Source organism: Phasianus colchicus, chromosome 3 (genome assembly GCF_987193195.1).
Source record: "Phasianus colchicus chromosome 3, bPhaCol1.hap1.1, whole genome shotgun sequence".
In the NCBI taxonomy this organism is placed as follows: domain Eukaryota; kingdom Metazoa; phylum Chordata; class Aves; order Galliformes; family Phasianidae; genus Phasianus; species Phasianus colchicus.
In genome coordinates, this window is record NC_143438.1 from 54,641,020 (window position 1) to 54,668,802 (window position 27,783).

At 38.1% G+C, this 27,783-nt stretch overlaps 1 long non-coding RNA gene across 2 annotated transcripts; it reads left to right on the top strand.

The window, feature by feature from the left end:
- Nucleotides 1–27,358, top strand: LOC149918588 (uncharacterized). 2 transcript variants are annotated; one of them, XR_016465584.1, is made up of 4 exons: nucleotides 1–138; nucleotides 23,620–23,676; nucleotides 26,503–26,582; nucleotides 27,228–27,358. It is a non-coding gene; the product is annotated as an uncharacterized LOC149918588 (long non-coding RNA). The 2 variants fall into 2 exon arrangements; XR_016465583.1 differs by lacking the exon at nucleotides 1–138 and adding an exon at nucleotides 13,839–14,093.
- The last annotated feature ends 425 nt before the right edge of the window (nucleotides 27,359–27,783 follow it).

Below are 27,783 nucleotides of genomic sequence, written 5' to 3' on the forward strand. Positions count from 1 at the left end.
CGCAGGTGTATGCAATGAACCTAAGTGTCTGGAAGGGGTAGAGCCAGGATCCACCCCTTCCCAAACCTCATGTAAGTCTTGTCAGCGGAGGTATCAGTATCTTACTGGAGATCCTTGTCTATTTGAGGCCTTTGGAAGGTAGGCAGATTTTTATTTTTTCTTTTTTATTTCTGTGTCATCAGCTGCTGCATTTGAAAATATCCTCACTTGCACTCTGAATTAGGGACCTATGGTTCGACTGTAGGGGTCACTGATAACTTTTCTCTCTGACTGTGCAGTGATTTGGCTACAGTAGAGGCGATGACGGATAGATTTTTTTCAGGTAGTAACTTCTAATGTAACTTACCTGGTATTTTCCTTGTATTTCCTCACATTTATGTATATTTTCCAGAACTGGGAAGCTAAATCAGTTATAGAAAGTGAGACAAGTGGGGCAGATTACCCAGTAAGATAGTAAATGCAGCAAAAACTTTTAACATGGCAGAAATAATTGTGAGGGAATTTGAAGTACTGCCTGTGGGTATAAAGGTAGAAAAGAGTGAAGTTTCCCCCCCCCCCCAAAAAAAAAGGATTAGCTGGAAATAAGGGTGATATTTAATGATATGGACATTAATATGTTCTAGTTAGAAGTAATGTATATAAAGTTGGTAAAGTTAAAGGATAATCTTCCAATGGGGGTAAAACAATGAATAAACTACATTGTTTAATGGTAATTGATAAATTTGATGATAGGTTGTGCATACCGAAGCTGCAAGAACATGATCATGAAGTTTTCTTCTACTCGTGTATCAAATGGAATAACCTTTCTGTTATTTTTGGGACAAAGCAGGTTTATATGTGAAATAACCATGCAGTTCTTATGTTTGTTTATTTTTCTTACTGTAAAAAGGAAAGTAATTAGAATTAGATGAAGAGCTGAGCAGAATATGACTTTCTTCCTGACAAGAACTTGGAGTAAGTAGCTGTAAAACTCAAAATCTAATATTGTGGAAATAGTGGAAAAACGAAACTCCCTAGTCTCCACATACACTCTCATAATTTCAGTAAATTTAAGAAGTAATAGATAAAGACACTTGAATTGCCGTACATCAGTATGCCTGCAAGCTATTCTGAATTGCTGGCAGTAATATTAACATTCATTATCTTCTAGTTTATAATCGAAGAACAAATTGGGGCATACTACATTAACCTGAGAGTACACTGACTGTGGAGATTTTGGACAATTACAAGGTGTTTAAAACATTGGAAACAACATATTGAAGCTTTCGTTATTGAAGTGGGGTTGTAATAAGATATCCCAGCTCACAGCTACAAAATTATCTTTTAATGTAAAATAATGTTAAATAGATGCTATTTTGCCAGAGAGAAGCCTGAGGAAGGAAAACAATTTACTAATGAAAGGCTGTGTTATGCTGCATATATGTTAAGAAATAGAAGATCTCAAAGATGAGGAGCTGATGAACTAACTTTACATCTATCAAAAGCATATTTTGGTTGAAAATGTTTATTCTTTTCTTTTTTCTAATAATTTGTTTGTAATCTGTCTTGTGTTCTTCTTCACCAAAGTACAAGGGTTGTGCTGTTATTTCTGAGTGAAGTGGTCAGGTGGCTCATTGGTAGTGTGAAATGATAGATTACAAAGTGATTATTTTTGTTATGTAACATTCATCCTGCATTATGTCTATCTCAGTAAGTGTTCTATAGAAGATGATTAAATTAGTTTCTATTTCTTTCTTTCCTTTTGAATTGTGCATGAGGTAACAATTGTACTTGAAGTAAAAGCATCTCCTATAACACCAAGCGCTATATCCACTTGGTGTTATAGGATCCAAAACTACCCACACTACGGCTCCATGCTACACCTGTACTGGAGAGAAATACATTCTAGGAGTTCAGAAAACAAACTGCATTTTGCACACAGTGCTCATCAGGTACTGAGAAATTTGTTCTTCCCCAGAAAGAGATAAAAAGGGCAGCAGAGAAGGAGAAATGATACCCTGATATCCCCAAATGCATGCCGTCAGTGTCTTCTCCTTCTAAGTAGATGGGATAGTCAGGAATTTTGTCCCATAGAATTATTCTTGGAAAAAGTTTTACTTACATTTCTTAGAAACGCTTTGAAGAATAGACTTTTCACTTGAAGGAGACAATGGCCATGTGTAAGAGTCAGAATCAGTTTTCATCTGCAGCATCTGGGAGTATTTATTTCATAAATCTTACCTTCAAAAATCACAGAACAGTCAAAGGTGGAAGTGACCTAGAAGGCATCAGGCCCAACCTTGACTCCAGCAGGAACACCCAGAGAGAATGTCCAGGACCATATTCTTGTGGCTGCTGAATGTCTCTAAGGAGGAGACTTTACAGCTTCTCTGGGCCACCTGTGCTAGTACTTTATCACCCGGATAGAGAAATTTCACTCTAGTAAATCTATCCTAACCAGATGCTCTGGGGAAAATTTTAACGTGGAAGTTGGGAGTCAAAACTATACCTCAGAGAAATACAAGCTACTCATTTAAGAACATCCTGGTGAGTAAAACTTTTTGTGTCCCAAACTGATGCAATAACAAGGAACACTGTCAAATGCTCTGAATGATAATCATTTTTTTTGCTTTAACAGCCAGGCTCAAAATGACTGTATTGTCGACATTTTCTTTTCCTTGGTGTTACAGATTATAATTAGTTGGATTTATTTTGGATAAGATCGATTGGGAGACTACCATGAAACAACACTAGGAATAACATATCATTACTTAAAGTTTACACAGTTTGTCTTTCATGTTAGTTTAAAGGGACTATAATATTTTAGCAAAACAATTAACAAATTTGTGTTGTAAAAAGAAATGCAATTGTTTAAATATAGTTCAATACAGTCAGATCTGGGGCTTAGCAGATAAACTGCTAAGGAGAATGGTGATAAATTTCCTGATATAAGAATCTTTACTGTGACAGCTCTGTGCATTAGTAGCATTGGAGTATTCAGATTGGAAAGTTTAACTCTCTGCCTGTGTCCTTTGTACTACTGTGTGTATTTGTTTCCAGCTTATTGTGTTCAGCCCTGGGACTCCCTCTATAAGAACATATTGGCCTTTTGGGCCATGAACAGGAGAGTTGTTGTAACACCTCTGCTATGAAGACAGCCTGAGAAAGTTGGAGTTGTTCAGCCTGGAAAAAAGAAGGGTCTAGGGAAAACTCACTGTAGCATTTTAGTACTTAAATCACAGAATCACAGAATCACAGAATCGTAGGGGTTGGAAGGGACCTCCAGAGATCATTGAGTCCAACCCCCCTGCCAAAGCAGGATCCCTACACCAGGTCACACAGGTAGGCGTCCAGGCGGGTCTTGAATATCTCCAGAGAAGGAGACTCCACAACCTCCCTGGGCAGCCTGTTCCAGTGCTCCCTCACCCTCACCGTAAAGAAGTTCTTGCGCACATTGGTGCGGAACTTCCTATGCTCCAGAAAAAATGGGACGTATAAACTGGAAGCAGGGAGATTTAGGTTAGATATTAGGATGTGAGCTACATCCAGTGGAAGGACAAGAAAAAAGAGGATAACCACAGGCAAAAATGTTATTAAACTAATTGCTATTTTAAGGAGTAGAAACTGCTTATATCTCTCTATTCAGTTTTTCAGCTAGTTCCTCCCTGCTGGCTTGGGGAGGAGTGGCTGGAAAGCTGTCTGACAGAAAGGGACCTTGGTGTACTGATGTACAGGATGTGAGCCAGCAGTCCGTCCAAACTGGCCAAGAAGGCCAATGGCATCCTGACTTGTATCAGGAATGATGTAGTAAGCAGTATTAGGGAAGTAGTCCTGCCCCTATACTTGGCACTGGTGAGGCCCCATCTTGAGTGCAGTGTTCAGTTTTGGGCACCTCAATACAGAAAGGATGTTGAGGTGCTGGAGCAGGTCTAAAGAGGGGCAACAAAGCTTGTGAAGGTCTTGGAGAACATGCCTTATGAGGAGTGACTGAAGGAACTGGGGCTGTTTAGTATGGGGAAGAGGAAGCTGAGGGGAGACCTTATTGCTCCCTTCAAATACCTGAAAAGTGATTGCAATGAGAACAGGGTTGGTCTCTTCTCACTGGTGATAGCATGAGGGGAAATGGCCTCAAGTTCCCAAGGAGAGTTTTAGTTGGATATCAGGAAAAACTTCTTTAAATAAAGGGTGTTTAAACACTGGAATAGGTTCCCCAGGGAAGTGGTTGAGTCACTGTCCCTGAATGTATTTAGAAACAGGTCGGATGTAATGCTCAGTCATGTGATTTAATGGTGAGTTGTTAGAGTTATGGTAGCATGGTTAGGTTGCAGTTGGACTTGATGATCTTTAAGGTCTTTTCCAATCTGAGCAATACTATGATTCTGCATCATTATTTTATAGATGAAAGGAACGCTTAGGGTGTGGTGACCATAACAATAGAAATAGTTGCATTTGAAATGGACGTTGTATTTCCATTCAAAATTATAGAACTCCAGTTCAGCTTTTCCTGTAATAGGTGGTCTGAAGTAGTTGATTCTTAGAGATGGATAAGAGAGCCCCTACAGAAAGTATGAACAACTCTCTGTCCCACCAAGAATGATACAATGGACATGTGCTTTTATTATCAAGATCACAGAACATGTACATGTCATATCAACTGTATGTCTACTACAGAAAAGCAGAACTTCTTGAAGTAAAGAATAGTTGATCAGATTTTGAATGATACCATAAGATTGTCTTGATTCTTGTGGTGCTTCCTTATTCCTAGTGCTCTTCTTCAATTTTGTTAGATCAAGATTTCCATCTGATTTAATTTTTCACTGCTCTCTATCCACATAATTCACAATTCTGAGGCTCACAAATACTCTATAGAACATCAAATCTGGAGTATTAATATCTTTTTATCGCTTCTGCAGACATTCAGGAGTTGCTTGATGTTTCTTCCTACTTGTTGCAGGCATCAGACTACTTCAGTTCATATCCTGTTGTCACAGAATAGGATCATACATGAGTATTTTTTGCTTTCTTACAAGGTCAATGTTTTTTCATTTCTTTGTCTCTTTGGCAGCTTTTCTATTTGGGTTGTTTGGGGATCAAACATACTGTCTGAATAATAATTCCTTCCATTCATTACATATAATACATGAAAACTGTTGGTGTGCTGCAAAAGATTTTTAGAAAAAACTGTCTTCATTTTTAAGTGACACTGCCAATTAAGCCATTTGATCCATTTTGAGCTCTGGAGGCTAGTTTGACCAATATACAGCTCTTCTTTGTTTTATTAATTTATTTATTATTCAAGATACTATTGTGATTAGTGCCCTATCTTCATTCTTTATCGTGGTGTCAGAATATGTCCTCCCAGATGTTCCCCCCTCTAGCTGCTTACTGTGAATATTGCTGTTACTTGACAGAACATGGGCTAGTTATATTTTCAGAGCCTAGGGCACCATAAAGTGAAATGAACAGATAAAATAACATAAATACTATGCAGCTTATGAACTGAATGGTTGGATGCCCATGGAAGCCTTGTTACTTCCAGCAGTATTTCAGAACAGTCAGCACAATCATGAAGTTGTGAAAGCTCTAATGTAATTTCAAGAAATTCAGTAAATGTATACAGGGAGATACTAAACCATGAGTACAGAAAAAGACCCGACTACACTGATACTGGAGGAAGTCCAACGTAAGGCCACAGAGTGATTACTAAGGGACTGGAGCATTTCACACGTGAGGGAAGATAGTTAGAGAGTTCAGCCTAGGAGAGAAAGCTCAGGGAGACATTCTCAGTATGCAAAGCCTGCTCTGAAAGGAACGCCTCTTATTTTATTGTGTTGGCCTGTATCAGGTAGATGGTGGTGGTATGGCACTAGAGGTTGAGCCTTTCCACTGGTATTCCATTACGTGGTGTTGCCATGCAACAGATGGCAACGGGGAAATCTGACAAAATGATATCTGACATAGAAGCACATATAAAGCAAAGGTATGTCATTGAATTCCTTCACATGGGAAAATTGCACGTATTGATATTCAGTGGTGCTTGCTGAACATTTATGGAGACCAAACAGTGGATATGTGCACAGTGATGTGGTGTGTTTCAGCAGTGGTAACAGCAACAGTCATCTCCACTGGTGTAGATTTGTAGAAGCGCAGCATGCAGGCTCTTTGTATCTGTTGCTGTTTCCATGGAAATAGGAGGCATTTCTTTTGGAGAAATTTCTGTTCATTAATACTTGAAGGGACAGTGCAAACTGGTGGATGCAGACTCATTTTAGTGGTGCTTAGTGACAGAATGAGAAGCAATGGGTGCAAAATGAAATATGGGAGTTTCCAACTGAACATAGTAACTGAAAAACAGTTTTTAATGTGCAGGTGACAGAGCACTGGCACTAGCTTACTGAGAGAGGCTGTAGAGTATCCCTCATAGAAAGTGTTCAAAAGCTGGGCCTGGGCAAGTAGCTCTGGGTGGCTCTGCTTTTGAGAGTGGGGTTAGATCAGATGACCTCCAGAAGTCCCATCAAACCTCAACCATTTTCTTATTTCTTATTATTCTGCTTGCTTTCAAAGTTATTTCATAAATCTTTCAGTGTTGTTGTGCATATATTGTCATTATTTGTGAACTTCCATTCTGCTTTTTATTTGTGAATCTTAGCAGACAGATGACAGACACTGGTGGGCATTGATCAAGCTCATAATCCCTTTCAGAGATTTTTTTTCAGTACCTTGATAAAGAACTACTTAAACATCACAAGGAGAAACTGATGGACATACACATTGGTTTGCAGTATATCTGTATTATGCACGGGTTCTAACAGAAATATGTCCTCACCCTCCATCCGTGCTCTAACCACAAGGGGATGATCTGTTATATCTTTTTTCATTTGGTTTAGCAGCATCAGAGACTGATGTTGTCCTCTCCTATTAGTTCTATGGTCACCAGCAGAATTCATCATATTTGAAAGGTCATGGCAGTCTGAAATTTCCTCTTATTGGAAAAGGGGGAACATAACACCCATTTTCAAGAAGGGGGAAAAAAAGAAGATCCAGGGAATGGCATGCCAGTCAGTCTCACCTCTGTGCCTGGCAAGATCATGGAGCAGATCCTCCTGAAGGCCCTATTAAGGTATAAGGAAAATATGCCTTTTCCCAAGTAGCACTATAGGCTTGGGGATGAGTGGCTGGATGACTGTGAAGAGGAAAGGGACCTGGGGGTGTTAGTTGATGCTTGGCTGAACATGAGCTGACAGTGTGGCCAAGAGGGCCAACGGCATCCTGGCCTGCATTAGAAATAGTGTGGCCAGCAGGAGCTGGGAGGTAATCATCCCCCTGTACTCAGCACTGATGAGGCTGCACCTTGACTATTGTGTTCAGTTTTGGGCCCCTCACTACAAGAAAGATGTCGAGACCCTGGAACATGTCCAGAGAAGGGCAACAAAACTGGTGAGGGATCTAGAGCACAAGTCTTACAAGGAGCGGCTGAGGGAGCTGGGATTGTTTAGTATGGAGGAGGCTTAGGGGAGACCTCATTGCACTCTACAACTTCCTGAAGGGAGGTTGTGATGAGGAGGGGTTTGGCCTCTTCTCCCAGGCAACAAACAGGACCTGAAGAAATGGCTGCAAGTTGTACCAGAGGAGGTTTAGGTTAGACAGAAGGAAGAACTTTTTCTCTCACAGAGTGGTCAGGCACTGGAATGGCCTGCCCAGGGAGGTGGTGGAATTGCCATTCCTGGCACTGTTCAAGAGGCACCTGGATGAGGAGCTATTGATATGGTTTAGTGTTTGTAGTAGCAATGGTGATGATCTTGTAGGTCCTTTCCAACCTTGTGATTCTATGATTGTTGGTAATCAACATGGCTTCACCAAGGGCTAGTCGTTCCTGATAAATTTGGTGGCCTTTTATGATGGAGTTAAAGCATCACTGGATAAAGGAAGAGCAACTGATGTCACCTACCTGGGTTTGTGTGAAGCATTTGACGCTGCTCTGCATGACATCCTGGTAGCCTAATAGGAGAAAAATGGATTTGATGGAGACCATCAAAGTGAAGACCAGTAATGAGTGGCGTTCCTTAGGAATTGGTGCTGAGACTAGTGTCATTTAACATCTTATAGGCGACATGGACAGTTGAATCAAATGCACTCTCAGCAGGCTTGCAGATGACACCAAGCTGAGTGGTGCAGCTGACATGCTAGAGGGGAGGAGTGCTATCCAGAGGGACTTGGACAGGCTTGGCAGTGGGCCCATGACAACCTCAAGAAGTTCAACAAGGCCAAGTGCAAGGTCTTGTACCTGGGTTGGGGCAATCCCAAGCACAGATACAGAATGCCTTGAGAGCAGTCCTGAGGAGAAGGATTTGAGAGTGTCAGTTGATGGAAAAACTCAGTGTGAGCCAGCAATATGCGTTTTGCAGCCCAGAAGGCCAACTGTGTCCTGGGTTCTATCAAAAGAAGTGTAACCAGCATATGGAGGGAGGTGATTCTGTTCCTCTACTTTACTGTCGTGAGATCCCAACTGGAGTACTGTGTCCAGTTCTGAAACCCCCAGTACATGGAGGATATGGAGTTGTTGGAGTGGGTTCGGAGGAGGACTATGAAGATGATCAGAGGGCCGGAGCACCTCCCCTAAGAGGACAGGCTGAGAAAGCTGGGACTCTTCAGCCTGAAGCAGGCCCTAAGGATACCTTCTAGCAGCCTTCCAATAACTGAAGGAGGTCTACAGGAAAGCTAGGGAGGAATTTTTTAAAAGGGTGTGTGGTGAGAGGATGATAGGAAATGGTTTTAAACTGGAGGAGACTGGACGTTAGGAAGAAATTCTTTACTGTGAGGGTGATGAGACACTGGAACAGGTTGTATACGCCCCTTCCCTGGAAGCATTCAAGGCCAGGCTGAATGAGACTTCGAGCAACCTGATATAGAGGGAGGTGTCCCTGCCTATAGCAGGGGGCTTGGAACTAGGTGATCTTAAAGGTTGCTTCCAACCCAAACGATTCTATGATTCTGTCTCCAGTATTGCCAGAGTGAGCCATTGACAGTACTGACAGGATTTTTTTCATGGGAATGTTTTCTACAGTTTTGTTTTCTGTTTAAAAATGTGTAAGATAAAGTCAAATCCTTCAGGTAACGACGGAAAAGAAAATAGAAAAAAGACTGAAGAGTACAAATGTAACAAACCACTGGCAAAACTGAAATCAAAAAAAGAAGCTTTGGCAAAAATGAGTTGTTGAAGATGTAAATGCAGAAGTCTGAATTTCTATTTTTAAAATGCATCCTGTCAGACTGACTTTTTAAAGTAAAATTTCTTATGCAAGTAGCATCTGGAAGATCTGTTCCACTGGCAGCCCAGCACCAACCCTAAAAGACTGTGAACAGTTATGTATATGCTCGTAAATTGAGTCTCTATATGCTTATGGCATATAATCCTTATGTTAATCAGTGAAGCATGTAAGTAGACCTGAAAATCAGCAAGATTGGCAAAAACAGTGAATGCAAATAATTTATGTAAAGAAAATATAATTCCATCTTCAGACATCATTTCCAGCTCACTGAATACCGAGTTAATTAATTCAGTGGGAAAACCCTCCTGTAAACAGGCAATACTGAAGTAAGAAAAACAATCAGGTTTAAATACACCATTTTTCTGTTCTGTTGCTATTAACATCTTTATGAACTCAGTAAGATGTTTCAACAAACACAGGCCGTGTCCTGTTTTACACCGCTTTTTTGCATATGCATTTGGAAAAGGCATTGTCACATTCTCTAACTTCATGTTTCCATCAAGTAGTAAAAAGCTGTGGTCAGTGCTCTTAAAGGCATCTACTGTTTACTCTCCAGGTGAGACCTTGCCCTGTTCCATATCAGCAAACTAAGCAGCAGGATGGAAGTTAGATTGAAATACTGTCTCAGTAATTTCTCTTCTAAAACTCATGATTTCTTTCATTCTTTTTGTTTAAAACACTGTTTTTACCTTTACTTCCATCTAGACTAAGGATGGAATTTATCTATTAAATTAAACAATGTACTGTGTGAACACCCACGTTTATTCCCTTAATACTTTGTGGAGTAGGTACTTATATAATTCATGCTATACGTGTCAGATAACTAGAGTAAAATGCAGTTCCTTCTAGCAACATCAGATTTTCATTATCGATTCTAAGGAGTACATACATCTAGCTAGAATGTAGATGTTGGAACTTAGGTAAGAAGTCTATCTCATTCATTGCTCTACAATTTGTTGAGGAGAAGAAATGGAGATGGAAGTGCTGATCTTTTCTCCCTGATAGCCAATGATATGATGTGTGTAAATGGCACAAATATACAGGAGGGAAGGTTCCGTCTGGGCATCAGGAAAAATTTCTTTACCGTGAGAGTGGTCAAACACTGGAACAGGTTTTCTAGAGAGTGGTTGATGCCCCATGCTTGTGAAGAAGCATTTGTACAGTGCCCTCAAATAATATGCTTTAATTTCTGGTTAGTCTTGAATTGGTAAGTTGGACTAGATGATATTTGAAAGTATCTTTCAATCAAACTATCCTGTTGTATTCTATTCTTAATTCTGTCTTTATTTCACATGCAATATATGCTCATACATATATACATAGGCATACAATATTCTAAAATTTAAAAAAAAAATCCCTTTCTTATTTGACAGCAAACCAGTGAATATGACCTCTTGTTGGTATGTATAACTGAATCCCATGCATGTTCACATTATAAGTAAACATCATACTTTTCTGCCATTCCTTGTATGCAATATGAAAAGATTAGTCTTTAAGCTGCAGGATGAAATGATGACTTTAGGATATTCTTTTCAGTCCAACACAATTATTTTTTAGAACTTAGAATGTAATTAATAGATTCGTATGGTCATTTCAGCACTGTGTGGAGACAAGACAAGGGGAAATGGCCAGAAACTGGAGCTTAGGAAGTTCTGCACAAGTGTGTGCAACAACTTTACAGTGAGGGTGACGGAGCACCGGAACAGACTGCCTGGGGAGGTTGTGGAGTCTCCTTCTCTGGAGATATTCAAGACCTGCCTGGATGCCTACTTGTGCGACCTGGTGTAGGGAACTTGCTTTGGCAGGGGCGGTTGGACTCAATGATCTCTGGAGGTCCCTTCCAATCCCTACGATTCTGTGGTTCTGTGATTGGGCTTTCCAAGATGGTAGAACTTCACATCTTACCAGAACAAAAGGGATACTCAAACAACAGAAGATAAGGTGCAGCAGAAGATAAAACTTTCATCTTATCTAGTTTTTGGCATGAAAAATTACTCTGTAGAATGTCTTGTTTGTTTCCTGTCCTTCTCTTTGCAATATCACTTGACTTTAGTGGCTACCTCAGTGACTCTATTGCTTAATATTTTACTAATGCATATGGTAGAATGTTCTTTTAATTTAATATGACTTCTGTTTGCCTTCTATACAATTGTTTCGCTGATGAGTATTCCCCCAACCTCTCTGTTGTGGTTAGTCATGCATGTGTTTCATAAAACATTTGCATGGAATTCTTTATTTGAAATATTCTGATCAGAAGGTATTTTATTTTTAATGGTAGCGTTACTTCTATTTTTTTTGAGTCCCATATTTTCCAGTGTTACAGTTTTGCAAATCAGTGTTTCATTTCTCATTTGTATTAAACACTACTTGCATGCAGCAGAAGTCTACATTCATATTGCCGTTACATAATAAGTACTGCTACTCAGCATAACATGATGGCACTGGGGGATTTATACTATTAGGTATTCAGTTATTTGTCAAAATAAAGTTCACAAGTATTTCTGAAAATGGCGTGAAAGGAGAAAAATTCTCCTGCCCCAGCAGATGTACAGCAAGTCTAGATTTTTCATTCTCTGTGATTTTAGTTTCTATTTTTTAAGAGCTCAGACAATTAAAATCTTCACAAATAAATTTGAGAATAAATTAAACTACCTCATAACTAATGCATATATGCACACATAAATATACTAAGTTTTTCATATCTAAATAATCATCCAAATATCAGTATTCACGGATGTAATCATTTCGTAACACTGAAATATTAAAAAGCAAAATAAACACAAATAAATAGAACTAGCAATATTCTTTACTATAGGCTTTATAAACGTTTTGTAACGCTGGGAATATACTTGCAAATAAAGAAGCTTCTGTAGGCAAAGTTTCTGTACAGAGCACTTCTTGTTGTCTCTTTGTTATTTTTTTTCATTTTTAAAGAGCACTCTTAGAAGATAAAGTGGAAATTTACCTGCTACTCAGCAATCCTTCACAATTTCCTAAGCTGTTGTCCATACGTGAATCAGGAAGGATTTAGAAACAAAGCCACAACTCTGATTTTCAAGTGGCTGCTTATTTCTATCTACGTTATCTAATTAGCAGGAGCATTGTTCATGTTTCTGAGTGTGGTTTTTTCTTGTTCTGCTACTACTTTGTATACATAATTTGCTTGAGTAGTAGTTCATGGGAAGATTGTCATTGTGTGAATGAGGATGCTCGAGTCTTATGTTACTCTATGAGAAACTGAAATTATTTCACTCTTCCACTCTTTGATTATTTTTTTTTCATATATTTAGGATCATCTTTGGTAAATGACTAATGTCTCCTTTTACACTTACCTTCCCTCATTCTTCAGTACTGGAAAGATATAACAGAAAATGTGTTTCTGTTCAGCTCTTGACATCTATTTATTTTTCTCCACTGTTTGTGCTAAGTGCTATTAGAAACCCTGAGAGCGTTCATGATGTATCAGCCCTTTCACTCCTAGATTTTTGTTAGCTATGTTCCTTGCGGTCTCTAGGGCCATAATAACGTGGTTCCCCCATCTTCACGCTGCAGTCTGAGTTTTATTTCTGAAGATAAGAAGTCTGACTGTCTCTCCTGCTTGTGCAGTGTAGTCCTTAAGATGATTATATTTCTTCATTATGTATGTTCTGTTGCTTGGTTTCCTTTACCCTGGTCTGGAGGAATTTCGTGATATTTTATTTCTGACAGCATTTCTTAATTCTTGTGTTCCCCAGCTATTTCTAGTCTAAGGGATCAAATCTCCCTTTATTTTGCTCGCTGTCATTGTGAGATTGGAAAAGGGTATTGTACATGAACTGAAGAGTGTTTTGTGGGACACCAGGAAAGCCCCAGATTCCAACACGAGTCACTTTCTAGCAAATGGGGCTGGAACACAGGCCCATGGTTGTGTCTGGCACAGGGGGGACCCATGGTTCGGTAAGGCAAGGCTTCTATAAGTTTCTCGGTACTGTTGCTCTTTATTATTCACATAAACAGTGGGGTTGAGTGCACCCTTAGCAAGTTTGCAGACCACACCAAACTGTGTGGTACAGTTCATGCAATAGAAGGAAGGGATGCCATGCAGAGAGTCCTGAACAGGCTTGAAAAGTGGGCCCATGTGAACTTAGTTCAGTTCAATGAGGCCTTGTGCAAGGTGTTGCACTAGGGTCAGGGCAATCTTGGATATCCAGTGGCTGCCCTGAAAGTGGTCTCCTATTTTATTATGTTGACCCACAACATCAGGGACAGTGGTTGGTGGTATGGTAGTAGAGTTACTCTGTTAAATTCTGTTGCTGTGAGATAGATGGCAGCAGAGGGGCTTTGCGAGCCATTTGAAGGGAGTGATAGTGGTGCTCTACACTGCACTGGTAAGGCCTCACCTTGAATATTGCATGCAGTTTTGTGTGTCATGGTACCAAAAGGACATAAAACTATTAGAGAGTGTCCAAAAGAAAGCTTCAAAGATAGTGATGGTCACTGGATGGCAAGACATATGAGAAACTGCTGAGGTCCTTTTGTTTAGCCCAGAGCAGAGGAGCTGAGGGGAGGCCTCATAGCAACTGCAGCTCCTCACAGGGAGTGGAGGGCAGCGCTGAGCTCTGTTCTCTGTGACAGCAGCAGGGCTCAAGGGAACGGCATGGAGCTGTGTCAGGGGAGGGGCAGCTGGGGGTTTGACCAGAGGGTGGTCGAACTCTGGAACAGGCTGCCCAGAGCAGTGGTTGTGGCACCAATCTGCTGGAATTCAAGGAGCCATTGGACAGTGCTCTCAGACACATGGTCTGATCTTTGGGTGGTCCTGTGCAATGTTTTAATACTGCATACGCTGCATGATTTCTAATTTTGAAAGTAAGTATGACTTCACAGATAAGATTCTTTATTATCTGGTTCCAAAAGGTTTTTAAAGGTGTACTATTATTATTTACTGGGAAGTAGTCTTCTAAAGAATGTTTATCAAAGGTTTTCATTTGTCTGCATTTGCTGTTGAAGTCTCAGTGTTACTCAGGCTTTGTGAACATTAAACATCTTTCTAGCATATTTGTTAGCGGCCCTAGGCTTTTAGAATGAGAAGGCAGTTCGTAAAGTTGATATACTTTCTTGCTTTTATTTTTCTATGCCTAGCAACACTGAGCTGAGAATAAAAGCAACAATTTCTCAGTTACAAAAGAAATCTTTTACCTAGTAAAACTTCATATATATTCTATTTTATATATAAATGTTGATTTAATAGTTTCTTCTGCTGTAAAGAGGAATGAACAGAAAACAGGAGTCATGCAATCATTCATTTCACTCTTGGTGACGAAAACCTTCTGCCATCAGACCTTGTTTAAGAGTTTAAATTCTGATTAAGCATTGATTAAAAAAAAAAAAAAATACTAGAGTTCTCACAGAGATAAAACAGTGGAGTGGTTATTTCTTAAAAAATCAGCAATTTGAAAATAAGTGGTGGCATGGAGTGAGCAGACCAAGAGTCTGGCATCGCAGCCATCGTGAGACATACAGTTTAAAGTAGAGCATATTACCAAGGACCCTATAGATGATGGCCAGTGGATAACGTTAACAGAGAGGGAGAAATTAACGCATGAAGGCAAAAAAACTGACAGCCAGCAATGTTAAAATCTGGGAAAATGACTTCTGTATTAGCATTATGAACTAAAATGATTTGCAAAAAAAGGTAAGAATGCAGTGCCGCAATCCAAGTGTAGCATAAATGTTAAGTCATGGCTTCAAACAGTTACTGAGCTCCTGATGGGAAAGTAAGGCCAACTCTGGGAGCTCTGCTGTGTGCGATGCGCCTGAGTGGCCAGAGGGGTGGAGATAGGATCCAGACCTCATTTAAGGATTGGTGGTGGAGGATCTTGCTGGAGATCCCCGTCTACCTGAGGCCTTCTGATGGCAAACAGCTCTTTTCCTTCATTTCTGCATCTGCAGTTGCTGCATTTGGGCTTGTTTTCATTTGCCAAAGAACTTGCCCACTATTATCGCAGTACTTTCCATTCCACTGTAGCACTACACCAAGATAACTATGAGAAAAGAGAAGATATAGGTTGTCAGTTTTTTTAATCACTGCAGGCAACTATATTAAACAAAAAATATGGTAGAGTAAATCTGTTAATGTGAATCTTCAGACACTGTACCTCATGTAGGTACAGAAAAAAGATTTGAAATATTGCTGAATGAAAACGTGAGAAAGGTCAGATCTTAACTGAATGTTTTCTGAAATACTGCAAAGGAAAGAAAGAATAAAAGATCTGCCTTGATAAAAGTTATGAGCACATCACGCTTAACTCTCAGTGGAAATGTTTAAATATTTAGTGGCAGATTTGATACTTTCACACCAGAAACTGTCTGATGGACCCCTTATTTCGAATGTTGAAACATCAACTGCAGACAGGTTCTGAACTGAAATGGAGTAGTTATAAAAATCTCATACTGCAAAATCTCTTTAAAACTCTTCATTGAAGTTAGACAACCAAAAGTGAATATGGTAGAGAGAACCAACTGCAGCCATGATTGTGTGCACTGGAAAAGATTACCATTATTATATATATCAGCATAGATCATTTAAATGTTTCCTGTTATACTCACGGTTTTTCTTTCTATTGTTCTCAGATTTTGCATTTATGAGTAGGATGGAGTGAGGAATCATCTAGTTTGGGTTTGAAAGAGAACTTACCAAGATCCTTCTTCTCTGACCTCTGTTCATATCCCAACTTTGCATTGCAGAAAGTAAAACTTTAAATATTTTCTCTCATAATTTTGAAAGTATCTAATGGCAAGCTCTCTGCATTGGGATAAATGCTTTCCACTATGCATTCATTAAACATCACTTATCTTATTATCTTATCATAGAATTCTTGGAGTTGGAAGGGACTTATGAAGGCCATCTTGTCCAACTTCCCTGAAAAGAAAAACCAAACAGGGATGTCCACAGCTGGACCAGGTTGACCACGGCCTCACTGAGCCTCACCTTCAAGGTGTTCAGGAATGGGGCTTCTACCACATCTGTGCAACCTGTTCCAGTGCCTCACCACACTCACTGTAAAAGACTCTTTCCTTATAACCAACTGAAGTCTACCCTGTTTAAGTTTTGAAAATGTTTTCCGATGTCCTTTTACCACAGACCATGATTAAGAGTTTGTCTCCTTCCTTCTTATAGCCCCCCTTTAGGTACTGAAAGGCTGTTATCAGGTCACTTTTGAGCATTCTCTCCAGGCTGAACAGCCCCAGCACTTTCAGTCTGTCCTTGTGTAAGTGTTCCATCCTTGTATCATTTCTGTGGCCTTCCTCTGGATGTGCTCCAAAAGATCCATGTCTCTTCTGTATTGGGTCTGTATTCCACATCTGTATGCAGTACTCTAAGTGAGGTCTTACCAGCGCAGAGTGGGCAGGATCACTTCCCTCAGCGTGCTGACCATGTATCTTTTGGTGCAGCCCAGAATACGGTTGGCTTTTTGGGTTGTGAGGGCACATTGCTGGCTCACGTGTAGCTTGCCATCCAACAGAAACCCCAGATCTTTTTCAGCAGAGCTGTGCTCAATCCTCTCATCTCCCAGCTTCTATTGGTACTGGGGGTTGTACTGATGCAGGTGCTAGACCTTGCTCTTGGCCCAGGTGAACCTCATGAGGTTCAGCAAATCCAACTGCTCAAGTCTGTCTAGGTTCCTCTGGATAGTATCTGGTGTATCTACTGCACCCCACAGCTTGCTGTCATCAGCAAACTTGCTGAGTGTATGCTTGACCCCACTGTCAATGTCATTGATGAAGATATTAAAGCTCACTGGTCCTACTACTGACCTCTGGGGGACACTACTCATCAGCAGTCTCCATTCAGACACTGAGCCTTTGAACACCACCCTCTGGACTTGATTCTGAAGCCAATTTTTTGTCCACTGAACAATCCACTTATCAAATCCATGTATTTCCAATTTGGAGAAAAGGATGTTGTGGGGTACTGTGTCAAAGGCCTTACTGAAGTCGAGATAGATTATATCATGTCATAGTTTTATGTTTTTGGTTTTCAGTATTCTGCATCATAACATCATGTAGTGCACTGGGAGTTAGTGTTAATGCTCCAATTCCAGGTACCTATCCCTATACATTACGGAAGTCATGAGATCTGACCCTTCTGGGTGGGGCAGTCTCTTACTGCCTGGTAATGGGTGCTAGAGGGTGCTTTCCTAGCTGTTCCAAGCTTTTCAGGTTTGATTCGGTCTCAGGAACTCTCTCTCCTATCTTATTTGATTTATTAGTCTCAATTTCAATTAGATTGTATTATATTGTGTTATCTTGCATTCCGATATCATAGTTAGTAAAATAAGTTTTCCTCCATGGATCATTGTAGCTGTTTTTTTCTTCCTTTCTTGAGCCCAGCTTCCATCTCCCTATGCCTTTTCCTTTTCCCTTCCCATTTTGTGGGGCCTGGGGGGGGAGGGGTGGAGGCCTACTGCCCCTCTGTCACGGGCATGGATTGATCTAGTTAACTCTGTGACACATCAGTTGCTCTTCCCTTGTCCATTGATGCAGTGACACCATCATAGAAGACCACTAGCTTCGTTGAGCAGCATTTGCCCTTGGTGAAGCCATGATCATTCTACTGTATCGCCTCCCTATCTTCCATGTGCCTTAGCATAGCTTCCAGGAGGATCTCCTCCATCATCTTCCCCAGCACAGAGGTGAGACTGATAGGTCAGAAGTTCCTGGGGACATTCTTTCTTCCCTTGTTCAAAATGAATGTTGCGGTGTTGCCTTTTTTCCAATCCCCTGGGACTTCACCTGATTGCTATGGCTTTTCAAATATCATTAAGAGTGGCTTGGTGACTACATCAGCCAGTTCCATTAGGACTCTGGGATGCATCTCATCAGGACCCATAGACTTGTGGATGTTCAGAGTCTTCAGGTGGTCACAAACCTGATCTTCACTTACAGTGGGAGGAACATTGTTTCCTTGATCCTCTCCTAACAAACCGAATGTTTGAGGGCTGTGTGAAAAGCAGTTATCAGAGAAGACTGAGGCAAAAAATTAAGTACTTCAATCTTCTCCTTGTCGTCTTCAAAATACACTTTTTAAAGTTTAAACTCAGAATATGTTCTGGTCAGTAGTTTACTAAAAAGTGAAACTGTATTTTTTTTTTTTTATTATTCCTGTGGTAATTCTTTACTTTCACAGGAGCCTAACCATTTCAACATTCAGTTTGCAGATAGCTTTAAGGATTGTGTGTCAACAACATGTAAAATATGTTTTAATTCCATGTAACACTGACTTCATATATGTTTCACTAATAGCTTAAAGCTAGTTATCAGACATGATTAAAAAGTATAACAACATATTTCACAAATAGTGCTTATTCTCTTATCAATTTTTTTTTTTTTTTTTTTTTTTTTTGTTACAGCCTGGTATGGTGTCCTGCTTTGAAAGATGTAGTCTTTGAAGCCTTCAGAATCCTTTTTTATTTGAAATGATTTTTCTGAGGAATCCTAAAGCTAAGCATTTTGGAGTATGGCATGATTTCTTTATATAAAAGCATGACATGAGAATCACTAAAAACACGTATAAACTTTTTTTAAATAAATTTTTTATTATGTTCTGCTAAATAGTTTTGCTTGAATGTGGGGATCTAGAATTTGGGATACTGAATTTCTCATCCCCATTCTACTTCTCATTCTCTCTCTGATTCTTTTTGAATGATGAGTTCAGAGGCAAATGGGAAAAAAAAAAGAAGATAGAACAATATAAATAATTCTTTTTTTCCTCCAATCTGTATGCTTAAAGCCAACCATAAAGCACAGTTGCAGGAACGATTTATATTTTTGTAGAAGTGTTAAAGCATGGTTTATATATGAAATATACGCATTTTATATATATTAAATGTATGTGGGTGTGTATATCTATATGTGTGTGTGTATATATATAACATAGACTGTAAGTGTGGGGAGGTGCTTAAATTCATATCATCCTACTATCCAACTTTTATATAAAATGCGAACAATTCATGAATAAATATAGGAATTATAGCTACTTTTTGATTTTTTTTTTTTTTTTGTGCAAACTAGGGGAAACGTTTCCAAGTGCCTGCAAATTTTCAATCGTGATTTGTGTTTTGTGAAGTGTACTTATGTACAAGAGTAAATTAGTCATGACTGCGTGGTGTTCAGAGTGCTTTGGCTGTTGACTGTTTCCACCTGAGGAGACAAACAAGTGAGGATGATGACAGTAGGTAAATGTATGTTGCAAATAGGTCTAAAAATGTCTTGTAAGAATTAACTTGGAGGTACAGCTGTGTTCTGCAAGCAGAGTAGTCATTTATCTTCAAGAATGAGACTTGAAGAATGGGTTTACTTGCCCATGTCAAGCACTTTACTGAACTCTGAGTCTGGAGGCATCATCCAACAGATCAACATTATAGGAGATCACTTCAAACGTTTTCTCAGTATCTTACAAGCAGACGTCCCCTTGCTCAGGATCACAAAGGAAAAAGGAGAAAAGAACAAATGTTTGCGTTTAAATATTACCTTGTATCTGTTAAAAATTGTGCATCCTATCTCTTCAACAGCATATTTGTTTCTAAAATTTTCTCCACCTAGGAGCTGAAATAGAAACTGTCAAAATGAAAACTTATTTTCTGTTCTGTCCTTTGCTCAGTTCTTTGCAATAAATTCAAACCTACTTACAAAGTTTCAGTATGAAAGTCATCACTAATTATGCATTGCAGCTTTTATTAATGAAATAACTGATCATCTGATGACAGGCATCTCTGATGTAACATTAGTTCATCCTCACTTTGAATAGTCTAAGGGGAGAAATCTTGCAAAATAATAGGGCAGGAAACTTAAAATGCTCTCTAGATGGAATTATATTTTAATTAGGTTTTTCAGATGATCTTTCCATCTCCAAGGTAAAGCTTGTTTATGTCCCTAAGCTCAAGTTATTCCCTTCTGCTGTTTTATTGTCCTCTTTTTGCCTTAATCAGGTGTTGGTCTCTGCAAACTAAACAGAAATAGTCTTCCTTTCTTCTTCATATCCCCTTTTGATAGCAAGTTTAGGACTCTCAGTTTCCTTTCGTTTACAGAAAATTTTTCTTCTATAAATTTATGAAGGCCAACAATGTGTAGATAGGTAAAGACAAAATATTCATGTTCATCTGCTACACTTGCTAAATCTGTGCTGTTAAGACTAAACAAGAGTGGAGCTGGTCTATTTTGTTTGGTTTTAATTTTTTTCCAAGCTTTCCCCCAGAATATTTTTAATGAATACGTAGTATAAAACAACACCTGACAAGGAAGGGGAAAAGTAAGCATTTGAGTCTTGCTGCTTACTTGTTTATCTTTTAGAAATAACCAGTGAATGAGAATGACTTGTGTTAACTGCTGTATAAACATAAAAACATGACTTAGCTGCAAAGAGATTTGCTAATTGACAAGAGGTAATCTGAGTGAGGAACCAATAAAAGCTCATATTACTATCCTTCAGTACATATTTATCACACTTGCAACACATAAGATTCTTTCATACTTGAAATGTACGATAGCTGGAAATATTGGGAAGCCCAATGTATATACATTAGCTGCTTTATTTTATTATTTTTAACAGCTTTAAGGTCCTCCATTAAATAAAGAGTATTGTTTTAGACCAAAAAAGGAGATGACAGCTTGGCAATGGTTTCACATAAACCTCCCTGTTTGATTATCACAAAGAAATAGATAGAATGTCAGATACATCACAGTGAACACATATGTGCATACAAATGAGGTAAAATTAAGTTTCTATAAAAGTTAAATGTGTGAGACAGCTGCAGCTATAAGGTAGAGATAAGTTGTATCCCTTCAGGCATTCTTTAAGCAAATACTTGTGGTGACTCAGAGTTTATGATACTGTGAACTTGAACTATCTTCAAAATAAAAGATCTCTTGATATTTCTCATCTTTTACGATTGCTTCCACAGAAAACCATTAAAAAAAACAAAAAACAAAAACAAAAAAAAAACCCAACTTTTCTCTATAGAGTTCAATATGATTATTGCACCTGTTCATACCTCAACTGAAGTCACAGACATGATTATGATAGTAGTAGCTCTATAGATTACAAAATCAAATTAAAAATGCATATCCAAAATATAGAAAACATGCATTTGTAAAAAAAACAGATGCATTATGAAAGCATACGCGTTTCTAGTTACAGTACTTTCTGTTAGCCAAAGAAGCATTGTTGTTGTGCTCTTTGCAACAACTAATGCAATTTGCTTCAAATCTCTAACCTGCTTGTTCATCAATTCACGTTATACCATGTGGTACTTCTACCTGAGTCTTCAAGTATAACGTGTGAGCTGAGGAGCAAAGGAAATAATAGTTTTTTGCAGTTGGTAACCCTCAGCATTTTCATGCCCTTCACTTATCTGTTACCTCTTTTTCTTAAAGTTAACCTTAAATTTCCCTTTTAAAAAAATCTCTAAACATCTTTTCCAGTGCTGTTAATCTGGAGTAAAGTATCAAGAGGTTGAAGACTAAATGTGTTAGATACAGTGTATATTTAGTAACAGGAAAAAAAAAAAAAAAAGTGTTACACGCATCTGTTAGCATTATAAATGCACTAAGCTATGCATTTTTAAAATGTTTCTCCACAGTGACAAAATACAGTGGTGTTTACATAGAAGAAAAGAAAAATAAGGATTTACCTCTTCTCCCTTTAACAAAAAAAAAAAAGTATTCAACAGATTGCATACACCACATTTTGGAAAGCTCCTATCTCTTTAGGAAACTTACAACATTGGTACCTTTGTAAGAAACAAAAGCTAGTTAGGCTAACCATGGAATCTGTGTTATTCAAAATCAGCAAGACTTAATCAGTTAGATTGGCTTAGAGGGTGAATCTCATTTACATAATATGCTGATTTTCTCTGCATGAAGCATTTAGTTGTAAAGACAATTTGTTTTTGCAGGGGTACAGGCATTCATTCATTTTTAGCATGTGTATAATCTAGGTATTGTTATTACAGTCTATACTATAGAAACAGTATACTTACTAATGAATTATGATTTTCTTTATTCTGCTCAAGAATTTGTTCTTCCTAATGAGATCTCCACATAATGAGCTTTCTTGAAACAAACAAACAAACAAACAAAAACCAGGAAAACAAACAGTATCTAGTATTTCTAGTGTGATTAGCTATATAGGTAACTGAAATATGACAGAGGTATATGATAGATAGAAATGAAACTTTCTGAAGTAGAAGAATCTGATATGTCCTGAGGACAGGTATTATTGCCATCCATATCAATTATTTCATGGAAGAGAGTGGTGAGGTGCTGGAACAGACTGCCCAGAGAGTTTGTGGATACCCCATCCCTGGAGGTGTTCAAGGCCAGATTGGATGGGGCCCTGGGCAGCCTGGTCTAGAATTAAATGTGGAGGTTGGTGGCCCTGCATGTGGTGGGGGGTTGGAGATTCATGATCCTTGAGGTCCCTTCCAACCCTGGCCATTCTGTGATTCTGTGATTATTCTTAGATGTACAATTGATGGATACTGTCCATTCAGACTGGAGAACATTGAGAACATTGAGAAGATAAACTGGTTGAAAGTTGTAGTTAAAGCAAGGTCAGGATGGTTTTGAATAATAAAAATAAATTTTGGTTGTAAACTGGGAGTTTGATAGATGAACATGGTTTGTATCACCTATTGAAGCTGAGTGAAAATATTTGTAAATAAATATGACGGGAACACCAAATAAGAAGAAGACCTACTTAAACTAAACATCACAAGTAGAATAAGAAAAAACAGGTAAAATTTGTTACAGATACATAATGGATACAGAATTGAAAATTTTCCTAGATGGAAAGTTAGTTGTTTGAATTTTTGGTATTCCTGTACGAAGCCAGGACTTATTGATCCTTGAGGGTCTCTTCCAGCCTGGGCAAGTGATTCTATAAACTATGTTAATCCACACGCCATAGTAACAGCCTTGTCACTGATAAATTTCATTTGGATTCAAGTGCTTTCTGCAAGTATAATTTTAGAAAAATAATTGGCTTGGTATATATATTTTTTTAAGACCTCACATACTTCCTTTCTTACTTGCAGTTATACTCATGGCTTTTGAAGATTTTTTGTTCTTGAACCTTTCAACTAGCTCTTCAATAATAACTTTTAAGTATCTGACATAACATGCCAAGTATAAAAAAATGTTCTGTTAGAACTTGTTTATCTATTACTTTGTTTAGATGAGAAGTAGCAAACTGATATTTCTGACATGGTTGATTTCTCAAAACTTCCTTTACTGTCTACTGTTCAGGCTGGTCTAAAAGTGGATGCTCTTTAATTATAAATACTCTTTTTTTCTTTTCTTTTTTTTCTTTTTTCTTTTTTTTTTTTTTTTTCAGTTTCCTGGGATGTAAAGTTAACACCAAAGGATTTTTTCAGGAATAGTATGAAGAAGGGTAAGTGATTTTACACATTGTTTTACATTGTTGTGCTATAATGCTTTCTGTCATGGTGACCTTCACATGCTGAAGAAAATTATTCTGCAATAATAAAGAAAAGGTATTGCTTTCTCAGTTTCCTGCAGACTATCACAATCAGAACACTTTTCCAAACTGCTTGAATCTGAAACAGATTATTGATCAATATTTGTGTACTTCAGAGTCAAAATTCGTGGGTTTTTGTCTCTCTTCTAGCCATGATGATACCGGGTCTGTGGTATCAGTTGCACGTTTTCCCTTAAACATCTTACGTGAGATGATGGCTTTGCACTAAATGTTTATGCTTCACCAAAAATACATGTAATTTTTCTGCAGACTTACGTCATTTGAAGAAAATGCTATTTGCCAAATACTGGGAAGATTAGAGGGTTCCTATTTTGGGCTAATGATTTGAAACAAGCAAGATTCAATTTATGGACAGTATGCTAAAACACTAGATCCCAAGACTGAAATCAGTTTCCTATTGTATGTGCTGATTAGTTTGACAAGAAAAATTATAACTCCAACATATTCTAAAGGCACTCTGTTTACGTGGTGCTGGCTAATAGGCCCTTTCCTTGTTATTGATTACGTTTTATATCTAAATATAGAACATGAGGAATAACATCCAGACAGCTAAAATTATTACAGTGCAAAATTTACCTGCAACTGAAAAGTGTAACTTTAAAATACTGTCTTCGTATTCTTGATAGAAGGTTTTTGTGGAGGCCAGTAACAGATACTCCAGAGGTCATTACTGATTTCTGTCTTGTTTAACAGCTTCATTCGTCTGGATAATGGGGTAGAGTGCACTCTCAGTAAATGTGTGGATTACATAAAACTGAGAGGAGTGGCTGACTTATAAGAGAGTCATGCAGCTAGAAAGGGGGTCTGACAGAAATCTCATGAAGTTCAGCAAGAAGAATAGTAATGTCCTACCACCAAGGAGGAACAATCCTAAGCATCATTACATGCTGGGGGCCACCAAACTGGGAATTGGGTCTGCAGAAAAAGATGTTGGAGTCCTTGTAGGCACTAAGTTGAACATGAGTCAGCAACATGCCCTTGCCACTAGCAAGGCTAAAAATATTCTTGGCTGCATTAGGCAAAACATTGGCAGCAGATTAAGAGAGGTGATCCTTCATTCTACACTTCACTGGTGAGGCTGAATGCCTCCCTACCCCTTCCCACGAGTACTCCCCCCCCCCAACTGAGACATACTGGAAAGAGTCCAGTGGGGACTCTTAGCAAGATGATGAACAGACTAAAGCACCTCTCCTATGAAGGAAAGCTGAGGTGAGACTGTTGAGCATTGAGAGGGTTCATAGGGGATCGCATCAATACCTGTAAATCCCTGAAGAGATGGTGCAAAGGGAATGGGTAAATGTTTTCAGTGGTACCTAGTGTCAGAATAAGAAACAATGGGCACAAACTGGAACACAAGAAATTGAACATCAGGAAGCACTTTTATACTGTGAAAATGAGTGCTCATCCAGAGAAGCTGTAGTGTATTCACCTTGGAGGTCTTCAAAAGATGACTGGACTTGGTCTTGGGTAACCTATGCTGGGTGGTCCTGTTTGAGCAAAAGGTTGGACTAGATTACCTGCACAGGTTTCTTTCAACCATCACTGTTCTGTGATTGTGTGGGCGATCTTGCTAGATGCTACCATGTTTAAGCCTCAATTTCCATATTATTTTTAGAAATGCAGAAAGATTTCTTTCTTGTAGAGAAGATTATTAGAATTTGATCTTTTGTGTTTTGTCCAAGAAAACATTATGATTCAAGAGTTTTTAATGAAAGGCAAATGTACTCTTCAAATAGATAAGGATAACATGTATTAAGTGGAAACATCCTTAGCAGTAAAATTAATTACATTTCAATTTGAGTTCAGTTTTATCTTCTTAGATCCTCTATGACTAAGAGGACCATTAAAACCTTTTAAGCAAAGAAAAATCAGAAATACTGGTTACACTGAAAGAAAATGTATAATACCAAATCTCCTCTCCTCTGCACTTTATCTTCTCAGAGTGAAGGATTTATACTAGGTTCACTTTCATTCTTACTGGTTTATCTGTATATGTAACCCCTTAGTTATATGTCCCAGTATTAATTTTAGAGAGGCAGTCAGTGTTGGTGCCATGAGCAGACAGCTTGTAAGTAGTACTAACACTGATTGAGTCTGTGGACAATGATGCATTTACAGCATCTTTCCAAATGTCTGTATGGATTTAATGAAGCTAAGCAAGGAACTTGCTTGTGGTTTCTGGCACAAGTGTCAGAAGTAGCCGTAGATGTAACCAGTGGCTTAAAGCAGCCCTGGTGATACCCTCAGCTACCTCTAAGGAGCCATAGTAGCAATTCTGATCTTCTAAAATTTAAACCTTTTTCTTCTTTTTTTTTCTTTCTACTCTCTCTTTTCATTGATCCTGTAAAAACAGTAGAAATTAGTCATCTAAATATTTTGAATGAGCTTCCAATATTTAATTAAAATATAGATTGGTTAATTGAAGTCTTAATAATTAATTTTCTCTCTTTTCCTAGGAAAACTTAATCTCCTTATCTTCCTAAAAATAAAACAAAGTGAAATAAATTAGAAACTCTTCTGCTGTAGTGAACTTTTTTTTTTTTTTCATCTTCTAATATACTCTCTCTAGAGGAAATTCAGGCAGTCCAACATTACCACCATAAATTCTCAGTCTTTTTTACTTTCCTGAACAAACTTACAAATAATAAATAAATAAAAATCAGTATAACACTACATTATTTATTTAACATCAGTGACTAATGTTAACTTCATTTTCAGCATTCCTCTCTATTGGAAAATTTCCAGGTTGCAATATATCCATCCAGTCTACAGTTTAATGGATGCACAAGGTGAGTCAGGTAAATATTTATGACTATAGTATATGACTTCTTAACTCATAGTATTCTGAATTTGACCTTTACAGTATATTTCCATTAATATATTAAAGAAAAAAGATCTTATTTACTTATATGTAAATATCTAAAAGCTAAACAAATTGTATTTAATAATGAGAAGAGGTTATATGTTGTTATTTTTTTTTATTTCTTTCCTTCTTTTTTTTTTTTTTTCTTTTTTTTTTTCTGGCCTGTTCTTACATTTCCCTGCTACAATTAAAACATATAATAAACTAATTGTAATTCTAGAGACAAGGAAATGCAAATAAAAATTCTGTTTAATTCCATGATGACATTTGGCAAAAAAGCCATTTAGAATAGTTTATCCCTCCCACACATTTTTTTTTTTGAAGTAGCAAATGCTGAAGACAGAGGAGCTCTTACCCACAAAAGCCAGGTTTTATGAGCTCAAAAATAAGCCCGAGTAACTCTTTTAAGAAGTTCACTTCTAAGACATTTATAAAAAAGAGAACACGAGGTGAAACAAAACAGGAATAAAAGTCATTGTCGGTAAGTCTCTCCTAGCTGTGTCCCTATTTGCACATTCCTTCTCAAAGTTTTACTCTCTCTGACTTATGAATCTTCTGCCTGCTTCTTTGCTGTTCATAGGAGGGGTTCCCTGAAAATAAGGAACCAGGAGAGGAAGGAGATAGACAGTTCTCATCTGCTTCTCAATTCTAAATAAACTAGTAAAATTGTTACTGTTCATGATTAGATTAAGCTGAAAATAAATAAATAATGATGTTTTTCTTCTAATTTACAACAGAAATATTTTCCGTATTTTTTCCTAATTCCTGTTTCTGAACTGAAAGGAACTGAAAGGAAACATCATAAATTGCTGCAAAAATGAACTCATTATATATGAGTTACCTTGATACAGTAGAAAAAAATCAAAATTTTAACTTTCTTGCCATTTGCTTTGCTATCTTCAGTACAGCCAACTATTGCTGTGAAACACCTACATTAATCTTGTAAGATATTAGATCATGATGTTTTTGTTTTTTTTTTGTTTGTTTCTCTTTGGGGGGGGGAGGGTAGTGCTGTTGTTTAAGGATGATGATTTCTAACACTTTGTGTAAATTGTAAATTAATTTTACATATGCCAGATCCTTTACTTAATGGTTTTCAGAGTATGAGTAGATTGTTGGCACGATTAATACTTTTT